Raw genomic sequence first — 12,388 nt, 5'->3', positions numbered from 1 at the left:
TTTAACGTGGGGATCCCCGATAGCTCAGTTGGTAGAGTACTTCACACGCAACTGAAATAGATCGAGATCGATCCCGGGTGCAGTCGAGATTCTTTTTTTTTTTTTTTCTTTCTTACCTCCGTGTCCGCCCAGCAGTGATTGAGTAGCTGGGTCTGTTGGATCTGGTGGAAAATACTTTGCGATAGACTATTGTCCTATCCAAAGGGTAACAAGCAATTGATACCGTTTCACAATGTAAAAACCAGGATAAACCCCGTCTCCATGGGCCAAATGACTCTGAAGAACTTCTTCTTCTTCTTCTTCTTCTTCTTCTTCTTCTTCTTCTTCTTCTTCTTCTTCTTCTTCTTCTTCTTCTTCTTTGTCGTCATTCGTCATCTATATAAGGGAGTGGTCGTTGTCGTCGTCGTCGTCGTCCTCCTCCTCCTCCACCTCATCATCATTATCTTCATCATTATCATCTTCATCATCATTATTATTGTTAGTATTATCATCATCGTCATTCTTCTTCTTCTTCTTCTTCTTCTTCTTCTTCTTCTTCTCCTTCTTCTTCTTCTTCTTCTTCTTCTTCTTCTTCTTCTTCTTCTTCTTCTTCTTCTTCTTCTTCTTTCTTCTTCTTCTTCTTCTTCTTCTTCTTCTTCTTCTTCTTCTTCTTCTTCTTATTATTATTATTATTATTATTATTATTATTATTTATTATTATTATTATTATTATTATTATTATTATTATTATTATTATTATTATTATTATTATTATTATTATTATTATATTATATTATTATGATTATTATTATTATTATTATTATTATTATTATTATTATTATTATTATTATTATTATTATTATTATTATTATTATTATTATTATTATAGTATGTAGTAGTAGTAGTAGTAGTAGTAAGTAGTAGTAGTAGTAGTAGTAGTAGTAGTAGTAGTAGTAGTGGTAGTAGTAGTAGTAGTAGTAGTAGTAGTAGTAGTAGTAGTAGTAGTAGTAGTAGTGATGGTGGCGGTACTGGTAGTAGTCGTAGTTATCGATTGAACAATTTAATTAACCCAGGTTTAAAGTGATTTGGCTAGATATTTATACCTCTACGTTTCGGAGCATCAACTTCTTATCAAGTACAACGAGTACGTGTCGATTTTGGAGCTTTCGGCAAGTTCATCACCTATAGATAGTATGCAGATGACGTCACTCAGGCCTTTGTTATTGTTTTTGCCATCCGCGTTTGTGAGTTGTTCTCACTAAACTGTATTAATCAGACTATAAAAGTTCATGGTTACACAGAGTTTTGTGTTGGTCCGTTATACTTCCGGATGGCAATGTTGTGAACTCCTTGGCCAAGCGCATTCTACCTATACAATACAGTGTCAAATCCTTTTCACCTGAATGTACGAAAGGTAAAAATCATTGATTGGAAAATGACGTCACCGAGAGACACGCCTATCTTTGGTGTCAAAGGGTGTAGTAATATCCGATGTTGTAAGTAGCAGTTTATCTGTCATTTAAAATAAAAAAGAGCATTTATTAAAGTAATTTAACTATTTTATAAAGTGGAAAAGAATGAAAAGTCTTTGATCAGTGAGTACGAACGTTTCCAAAGGAACTATTGTGTTGACTTGGCATACTAATGTGTCACTGCCGGTTGGTGTGCTACGGTCCTCTGGCTCAGCTCAGGTGTGTGTTGGTGCCAAGTGAAGGGAAATAGCAACAAGTTTATCATAGTATTCTGGTCTCCTGTCCGATACAAGGTGTATTACCATTAGGATACGGCGAGATTAGCTTCATCTGAAAGGTCAGTTCATCTTTTGCTTTTTTCTTTCTGATTAGACAGACCGTACGAAATATTTTACTTTCTCTCTCCTTCGAATGCACCTCTGTCGACACTGCTGTGTGCTATAATGTCATGTACTCTGTGACTGTGACATCACTGAACTTGTCAATTCTGCCACTGTCATTGTTGCCGTCGCCGTTACAATCGCTCAGGAATGATAAGTTGTCATTACCCATTTCAGAAGATAAGGCATTTTATCTTGTTCAATTTTAAAAATTACTGAATTTTCTCCAGGTTTGAGTAATCATACTCTCCTCTTACTATCTTACACTTACACTAGAGATACACTACACTGGTCGACGGTGCATAAAATTATCAATAATAGATTGCTGATGGGTTCATATATTACACACAGATACGAATCTGTCCTGTTTTATTAAGAAAAGTAAGAATTATCAATATTATCACTACAATCGCGCTGAGTTGGCCCTGATACTTTTTGTAATTGGTGTAAATTTGTACTCTAATTTGTATCATCAGTTCAGTTAGGCTGTTGACATATAGGGTAAACCGGACACGTCACAGCAAAAATGTTACCTGTTTTTGTTTTTGTTTGTTTTTGTTTGTTACCTTGTATAGCTTCTCAATCATTGCGGTCCAATCTGAGTTAGAAATACAAATGTTAACATAGACATCAAACTGCTTTTATAAACTGATGTGCATGTCCCTTCATACAACAATGACTTCTGACCTTGATGGAGATTGCCTCAAGACGTCATTGTAAACGTTTTTGAAAAAAATACAACCATTAGCTTTGTTTGCAGAGGGTGGGATGCCATATGGATAAGGCAATGCTCTCCGGATTGCCCTTATTATATTCCTTCTCGAGATGCCACAATAAAGACATTTTAAATTAGATGCATTTCGTCTTTAATACCAATTCTTGTCTTGTCATTAAGTCACAACGGAGTGTATTGAAGATAAGCAGGGCTGTGAACTATTATTGGGATCCACAAACCTTTATCCAGACAAAGCTTCTTGTTCTAAGTTGGCACTGTGCCTTTTTTTTGTTTGTTTGTTTGTTTGATGGCACTTGCATCCTTTTGAAAGGTTGTAAGCAATCCGTTCACAGCTGTGCCATTTAGCAATGACAGTTTATACCGTGTTCTCTACCAACTTGGCAGCAAAAGCTTCTAATGGTGTCACATGAGTAATGTTATGGTAATCAACTTGGCTGCAAATTCCTCTCCGCATTTGTGTATGGTCGCAAGCCCACCCAGAAACAAAGGGACTGACATCGATCCAGTGTGCAGTCGAGATATTATTCTGACCTCCTCTTTCTTCTTCTTCTTCTTCTTCTTCTTCTTCTTCTTCTTCTTCTTCTTCTTCTTCTTCTTCTTCTTCTTCTTCTTCTTCTTCTTCTTCTTCTTCTTCTTCTTCTTCCTCTTCTTCTTCTTCTTCTTCTTCTTCTTCTTCTTCTTCTTCTTCTTCTTCTTCTTCTTCTTCTACGTAACGCTTAGATGCTTTTCAGTTTTGGGCTCTTTGCCAGAACGCATCCATGTGGGACAGGTGGAAAGTCTCCACTGGTGAAACAATATGTCATAAGGCACCACCCAATGCCTCCTCTTGCTGGTAGAGAAGCCTGACAACTTCTGTCCCAGTTTCAAGGAACCCACCTCTCCACCCCCACGAGGGACCCACTTGGCAACAACAGTTTCTAATGATTACACTACAATATCATTATGACAATCTATCCAATCTGTAAAATAATTTCTTCGTTCATGAAGTGGATGCTGCTGCCTTGCCATATGCAGCTATGTGTTCAAGTGGTAAGACACTCGCCTTTTGATCGGAAGGTCCTGGGTTTGAGCCTGATTTAAGTGACCCTCATCTTTAAATCGATCAATATTTGGGCGACGAGTTTTTTGGCCAAATTTTTAAATATGAGTTTTTCCAAAGTATGGCAGTATGTACGTCATGGTGGAGATCCATCCCTGTCCGATCCTTGATATCCTGAATCCAAGTTCATCTTTGCCGTCCTCGTGATTTTTTACCTTTGACCTTTCCTTCTAGGCAATCTTTTATCATGCTTTGGTGACATTTGTTATGGCCAAAAAACAAATTTTTTTTTATCTTATTGTTTGTATTGGCTCTCTTTGGACATCGAAATCTTCACATCCGTCTTTGTTTGTCTTTCTGCCGGTCCATTTTACACTGCCTATTCTCCTAAATAACCACATTTCAAAACCTCCTAATCTACTCTCTATGCTTTTGTTAAATATCCAGGTTTCCAAAGCATACATAATAGTAGAGTTGACGTAGCATTTTATGAGTTTAAACTTGTTTGGCGGGTGGATTTGCTTTGAATGGAAGTTTTTTTTCTTCAATTGCACAAATTTTGATGTGGCCATATTGATTCGTTTGATTACTTCATCCTCTGAATAGCGTGTTTCATTGATACACTGACCTGGGTATTTTATTGAATTTACTTGTTGGATACTTTCTCCGTTAATATTGATATAAACCTTTTGGCCTGTATTTTTGGAGAACACCATTAGTTTTGTTTTCTGGATCTTCCTTTAATGTCCACCTTCACTCATGAATATTTTGACATGAACAATAACATTAAGGTGAAAATTCAGCAGTGATACAGAAGCTCTGTAAATAAATCTAAAGTGGGTGCAGATGTACCTTCCTGCGGTAAATTTCCTGCTGTAAATTGTTTTATAATCTGTGATGGTTCTGGGGTAAAATGAGAATTTTCTGAGGTTTTTGGTGGATGTCAGGGGGATGAATCTGTCTATGTGGGAAGTCCTGGATGTTCATGTCGGTGTTTGGAGATCAGGATTGGAAACCGCCACCAGGTTGTTCTTTATCTCATACATCATGGTCAGGCATGCTATTTTACTCCTTGTTTGGAGTGACTTCCATTCAAGTTGATCAATCATGCTGCTCACACTTGATGTTTTCTCAATAGTTCTCGTAACAAAACGAGTGGCTTCTTCACATTCATGTCAAGTCCATTGTTATTGCTTTCTCCGTTTGCTCCAAAACTTCACAAAGGTCTCCGTGTATTTCGACAGCAGACTTGCCGAGAAGAGTTGAACATTTGACGACAAACCAAACATTGTAATGTGAAAAGGTTGCATCATTGTTTTGCTCTGCCATTTCCCTTTGATTACGCTTGAACAAGGAGCAAAAGTACAACAAACTTGCCACGTCACTGCTCTATGACTCAAGAAGTCAGGAGAGCAGTTCAAGATAAGTCACGATATTTGATACCACTTTTTTTTTTAGTGGCAGGTGGTTTCCACTGAAAAGGTACTCTCTCCTGGCCAGCCAGAGTTGTCATACCAGTAAGGTCGCAGGTTCGAGCCCTCATGGCCGTTAAGTTTTTTATTCTCTGTTGTCCTCTGGCATTTTTCTACTCACATCATTTCTTGTCATTATCTCTATGACACGGCAGCCAATATACTTGAAATATGGCAAATTTTGGTAGTTCTGGGTTGCGTAATAGCGAAGTTATGGAAAAGGAAAACTTAATTCAGAAACACACCTCGTAATCATAAAAATATAGTTGGCAATGGGACGTCTTGGCGATGACTTGGGATGTCTTGGCAATGACTTGGGACATCTGGGACGTCAAGGCAATGACTTGAGGCGTCTCATGAATGCATTCGTCTCTCAATTCAAAACAGAATAAGTGTATTATCACCTCTAATCATTTTTAAAGTGAGATTATAATAAAAGGTATGACATTGACGTCACTCCACTCATTGTTACTGTCTTTTGACAGCCATTTTTGTGATTAGTTCTCACAAATTATATTAATAAGACTATAAACTATCATGATTACACATAGTTTTGTGTGTTGGTACGTTATATCCATTAGCAGATGTTATGAGTATTTAGCCTAAGTGTATAGCATCGATTATCGAAGTGGGGAGTGAGAGATGATAAGACAGGTAAAGAAGAGAGAGAGAGAAGAGATTAAAAGATGCACACAAAACTATTTTCCATGTCATGTCACAGTCACTGTCAACTAGATTTATTAATTGTTTGATATATACATTTTTTTTAAAAGATTGCATACAGGACTTAATCGTTAAAATAGTCTAAAATGGGGTCCTTTTGTAAAAGTTTCATAATGTCTTATTTTTTATTTTATTTTGAGCTTTGTTTTTTTTTATTATTGTTCATTATTATTATTATTATATATTATTATTATTATTATTATTACTATTATTATTATTATTATTATTATTATTATTATTATTATTATTATTATTATTATTTTTTATTATATTATTATTATTATTTATTTTTTTATTATATTATTATTATTATTATTATTATTATTATTATTATTATTATTATTATTATTATTATATTATTATTATTATTATTATTATTATTATTTATTATTATTATTATTATTATTATTATTATTATTATTATTATATTCCGCATCACTGTCACATTTCTCTGTTAAGTTCTGTTACCACTTTTCATTTTTTAAGTTCTTTTAGTAGCACATTTCTTTGTAAAGTATTATTGTCTTCTTTTGTTAATGAAAAGTCAATGACACGATAACACAATAAACGAGGGCACAAGTGATGCGTGATGTTACTTGTGTTATGTTGTTTCGTTGTTTTTTTTTTTTTTGTTTTTTTTTATGCCGAGCAATTTGTGTTCCCGGAAAACAGTGTATTGTTACCACAGGTGTGTCATTTCCTCATGGCTGGTGTATATAAATAGGAGAGGTCTTGTTTCTAGATGACTGGATTTTCATTTTGATTTTTTACACACGAAAAGAACAGGGATTTTCGGTTATCTACACACAAAACTAGAAATGGTTCACCAGTTAACTGTCGGACTCTGGAAAAACACGTATATTTAAAAATTTGGCCAGAAAACTCGTCCTACAATTATCAATCGATTTAATTAACCCTCATCTTGGTAAAAACTCTCAAACCTGGGACTTCGCGAAGTCTTTCTTAAAGTCACAGGTTTGAGAGTTTTTGCCAAGATGAGGGTCATTTTAATCGATCGATGATAATATTTGAAGGACGAGTTTTCTGGCCAAATTTTTTAATACGTGTTTCTCCAGAGTCCGGCAGTTAACTGATTAAGTAACAACACACGTGATGACTCAGCACGTCAACGTGAAAATTAAAAAAAAATAATCACCTGGGATCGGGAGGTGAATGACTAAGCCTGTAAAATAATATAAAAATAATTTTTTTAAAAAAACAATTACATTCAACTCATAGGGGAAATTTGTCTCTAATGTCTATTCCAAGGGAAGACTGGAATAACCCAGCCGTCGGCCTCAGTGCAACAGTGTAAATTGAGCTTACTCAAAGACACACAACGCAGCGGCGGGTGATTGAACTCGGTTCCTTTCGGGTACGAGCGACGTTGCCATCTTAAGTACTTGCCTGTCACCTGAAGCTTTGCGCCCCAAAATTTGTGATTGTTTCACACAATATTTTGACTCGCTGATGAGGGAATTTCATCGCGAAACCTGACAACGCCGTGCATTTTGTTTTTCAAATCGCCTGTGTTACAGGTTATGCTCAGGTTCTGTAGGTCTAATTGCTTCGAATGCTCCTCCTCCTCCTCCTCCTCTTCTTCTTCTTCTTCTTCTTCTTCTTCTTCTTCTTCTTCTTCTTCTTCTTCTTCTTCTTCTTCTTCTTCTTCTTCTTCTTCTTCTTCTCTTCTTCCTTCTTCTTCTTCTTTCTTCTCTTCTCTCTTCTTCTTTCTTCTTATCTTCTTCTTCTTTCTTCTTCTTCTTCTCTTCTCTTCTTCTTCTTCTTCTTCTTCTTCTTCTTCTTCTTCTTCTTCTTCTTCTTCTTCTTCTTCTCCTTCTCCCCCTTCTCCTCCTCCTCCTCCTCCTCCTGGTGGAAATGAGTATTTTGACAAGACGCATAGCATCAATAACAGGTTCCCTTTCAACCTCGTATCCCTCTTCACACCCTAAAACCCCATCTTTGTTCACACGGCAGTGGGATTTTCTCTTAGGTCGGGATGGTCTGCAAACATCCGTATACACCAAGACACGGAACATACAGTTTAACGAGCGTGTTTGATTTTCCTCCCGTCTGACATTATGATATCTGATCCACCGCGTCAAAACAGGGGTCACGATAGCTCAGTTGGTAGAGCACCGCTTCAAGATCGATCCCGGGTGAAGTCGGATTTTGTTTTTTATAGGACCCCCCCCCCCCCCCCCGAGGTCCACCCAGCAGTGATTGGGTAGCTGGACTTGTTAGATCTGGCGGAAAGTACTTTGAAATAGACTAGCGTAGTCCTATACAAATGGTAGCAGACAATTGCTGTCGTTCATTTCACGCTATAGGAACCGAGATAAACTCCAGTGGTGGTTTAATTCGAATTCCATCGTAGGTGTTTCGTATGATTGAAATTACCGCCTTTTTTGGAAATATCAAATTAAGAAACTAGGGAGGGATTTACACTCAGAAGGTCTGGTTCGATCCCCAGTCGAGGTTGACTGATTTTATGGGATTAATTTTTTTTCTTGTGTTTTCCTTTCCTGCTTTGTCTGGCACCTTTCACACTTGTTCAGAGTGTCACCTTTTTTGGAGAAGTTTCATTGCCTGTTTTCAACTCCTATCGTATCACAATAGACTACACGCCGTGAATTCAATCATTCTCAACATCCTGTTTCATTTTTATTGTAGTCCTTCAGACTTCAGAGCCATTATAATAATAATAATAATAATAATAATAATAATAATAATAATAATAATAATAATAATAATAATAATAATAATAATAATAATAATAATAATAATAATAAATAATAATAATGAAATATAATAAATAATAATAATAAAATAATAATAATAATAATAATAATAATAATAATAATAATAATAATAATAATAATAATAATAATAATATACTTATATAGCGCCCATTAATCCACTGACAAGCTCTATGGTGTTTAACAACCGCTCAGACTATTGATAGTTCGAAGATGACGTCACTCGGGTCTTTGTTATTGTTTCTTGCCATCCGCGTTTATGAGTAATGCTCACTGAACTGTATTAACCCGACTATAAACGTTCATGGATACACACAGTTTTGTGTGTTGGTCCGTTATACTTCCTGATGGCAATGTTATGAGCTTCTTAGCCACGCGCATACTATCTATAGTTGGCTAAGAAGCTCATAACATTGCCATCCGGAAGTATAACGGACCAACACACCAAACTGTGTGTATCCATGAACGTTTTTAGTCGGTTTAATACAGTTCAGTGAGCATTACTCATAAACGCAGATGGCAAAAAAACAAACAACCAATAACAAAGACCTGAGTGACGTCATCTTCGATGTATCTATAGACTATCATCCACACTAACACGCCAACACACCTACACTCCAACCCACATACGGAAACTTCTCCACATCCACATACCCAAACTCCTTACATACACATTACTATACCATTTACCCTCAATTAAAACATAAAGAATATTAATTGTCAAAATAAGCTCTTCTAAATAATTCGGTTTTCAATCTCTTTTTAGCGGTATCTAAATTTTCACTGTTTTTGCTCTTATAAGAACGGGAATTCCACAACCTAGGCACAGTCTTTCTGAAGGATTTGTTGTGAAACAAAGACTTAGAGGGTGCCTCTTTCAAAAGAAGCATCCTATTGGAACCATATTTTCATTTCATACAGTGCAAGTCGCTCGTTGTGCGTCCTTACATTTTCACAATACCCATCTCTGCCTATTGACAGGAACTCATGTAGCCGGAGTATTTCTATAGCGTAAAGTGGGCAATGTCAATTGATTGCTGCACTTTGGATAGGACGTTAGTCTATTGCAAAGTACTTTTCGCCAGATATAACAGACCCAGCTACCCAATCAAGGGTGGGGGGGGGGGGTTCAGGATAAAAATAAAACCCAACTTTGAATTCATCTAGGATCGATCCCCGTCCCTTTGCGTGTGAAACGAGTGTAGTAACCGAACTATCGGGACCCTCTCGATTTTGTAAAATAAAAATTTAAAAATCCCTTTATTCATCACATAGGGGGAATTTGTAGGGTCTATTCCAAGGGAAGACGGGAATAACCCAGGCGTTAGCCGCAAATTCAGCTAGAGTATGGTGACTTGCTAAAGGCCGTACAGCACAGCGGCGGGTGGTCGAACTCGGTACCTTTCGAGTACGAAGCAAAACACCGCCCCTTTATTGTCGAGAGTTCAAAGATTTATTTGATTGAATGGTAAAATAATAAAAGATTCGGGCAGTTGGAAGATGATGACGTGTGCAAACTTTGGTCTCGTTGTGAAGTACGCGGAAATTTTCGTTTGCCAGAGATCACAAGTAACTTCTCTCTTTTTTACTCTCTTTAAAAGGTAGTTTGTGTTTTTTACCCCCCTCCCCCCTACTTATCTTTTTCGTGACTAGATTTGAATTTGTCAATATACATTTCCATTTCATACATTGCAAGTCGCTCGTTATGCGTTCTTATCGTATTAGCATTTTCACTATTATTATATCCATCTGGGCCAATTGATAGGAACTCATTTACATCTGAGTCGAGTGGGATAATGTATCCAACGTGTCATGCAGGGATTATGTATATTATTTTTTTTTTTTTTCCTCTCAGAAAAATCTCTCAAACCTGGTTCTTTTGAAAGTCTCAGGTTTGAGAAGTTTTACGAAGATGATAGTCATTTTAAGCGATCATCATAATTTGAAGGAAGAGTTTTCTGGCCAAAATTTTAACGCGTTTTTTCCCCCCAAGTGTGGCAGCTGACTTCGGCGTCTGCTAATTTTAGAAAATCGAATCGGACGGGGCGGTCGATAGATAAAATAAACTACGATTACACGTTGAATACAAATAGAAACAAAACTTTCTATCCGTGATATTAGAAGGCATGGAATAGTAGAAGGTCGGGAGGCACGTGAAACAAGACAAGGCTATTGATTGGTCGTGACAGAGGCATTGGCGGGAGGCGGGATGGCAGGGAGTTGATTATCTTCACGGTTGGTAATTATTATCTGTGATGCCATTTTACCTCTGCTTGCCGATGCCTGCCTGCCTACGTGCCCCCGTATCGATCACGTGACAAACAACAACCAACAACAACAAAAACTACTTGTACTGGAATACTCACGGGTAACATGTCATTATAGCGTTGGAAAAGGTCTTATGAATGTTAGTGATGGGGTTGGCGTTCTGGCTGATAAAAATTGTTGGTGTAATTGTTGTTGTGGTTGTTGCTGTTTAGAATAGAGATAAAATAAACATTAACATATATAATTGGCATTTTTCACCGATTGACCATGCCCAATGCGCTTCACAAATTTTCCTTTATTCCTTCGGAAAGCCGCAAAGACACATATTTCTATTTCATACAGTACAAGTCGCCCATTGGAGAGAGAAAGAAAGAAAGAAAGAGAGAGAGGAGAGAGAAAGAAAGAAAGAAAGAGAGAGAGAAGAGAGAAATAATTTATATATATGTGTATGTATGTGTTTATGTATATATATATATATATATATATATATATATATATATATATATATATATATATATATAAAGAGAGAAATAAGAGAGAGAGAGAGAGAGAGAGAGAGAGAGAGAGAGAGAGAGAGAGAGAGAGATATATATATATCTCCCAGTCAGCTTTTTCAATACACTAGATTTATGTCAAACTCGCGATTTGTAAATAACGTGCATTTTGTGTATTCGATTTTCTCTTTAGATATTTGGATTCGTTAAAATTGGATAAAGTTAACTGGATTTATATTATTATTAAATCGTTTTATCATTCTGTCAATATTTGTAGGTAAGGAGAAAAAGTACGTGGATTCAGGAGAAGGAGAGAGAGAGAGAGAGAGAGAGAGAGAGAGAGAGAGAGAGAGAGAGAGAGAGAGAGAGAGAGAGAGAGCGTCCATCGTTTTAGTGTTATTTTCGTCAACTTCTACAGCACTCTCATGGAGTTAAATATTGCGAAAGCAATGAAAGAATATTGTTGAAAATTGACTGAAATTACACTGTGGGTGTCTTATTAACAACTCGTTTGTGTAAAGGTTGAGCACCATTATTTTATGTGGTTTTTAGACATAAATGTATAGATAGATATACAGATGGACAGGCAGACAGGTAGATAGATAGATATACAGATGGACAGACAGACAGGTAGATAGATAGGTAGGTGGGTGGATGGATGGATTGACGGATGGTATCAGAGAGAGAGAGAGAGAGAGAGAGAGAGAGAGAGAGAGAGAGAGAGAGAGAGAGAGAGAGAGAGAGAGTCATCATCATAATACATCCTGGACACGGTCCCCCTTGACTATCCAATCCTTTCTGTCTTCTACTTCGTGCGGATTTGTGTGGTCTTGTGGAATAGCACCCGACTTGGGACCCTTAGGCCTCTAGTTCGAATCTCGCTATGGAATTGCACAATGTTGAGTCCTTAGAAAATGCTACCTCCTCATATTTTCTCACCATATCCAAGTGTAAATGAGGACCTAGCCGATAACAATGTTGTCTCCGTCGTAGAATATAAAAAAGACGTGTATCCCGTCCCACATGTTCAGTGTTGCTGTTTGCTTAAGACCACATGCAAAGCGCTTTG

The 12,388-nt window shown here is 36.9% G+C and overlaps 1 protein-coding gene across 2 annotated transcripts in view; it reads left to right on the top strand.

The window, feature by feature from the left end:
• The first annotated feature begins 1,402 nt into the window (after positions 1 to 1,402).
• Positions 1,403 to 12,388, top strand: part of LOC144968133 (unconventional myosin-VI-like) — a 59,734-nt gene continuing 48,748 nt past the window's right edge. The window contains exon 1 of one of the 2 annotated variants that reach the window (XM_078906144.1): positions 1,403 to 1,788. The gene's annotated coding sequence lies outside the window, so the exon portion shown is untranslated. The remainder of the gene's footprint in view (positions 1,789 to 12,388) is intronic. The other variant, XM_078906145.1, reaches the window with a different exon arrangement.

The sequence above is a fragment of the Berghia stephanieae genome, chromosome 3 (assembly GCF_034508935.2).
Source record: "Berghia stephanieae isolate SIO BIC M18660-M18661 chromosome 3, UCSD_Bste_1.3, whole genome shotgun sequence".
Classification (NCBI taxonomy): Eukaryota; Metazoa; Mollusca; class Gastropoda; order Nudibranchia; family Aeolidiidae; genus Berghia; species Berghia stephanieae.
This window is presented reverse-complemented; position numbering and strand designations above follow the sequence as displayed.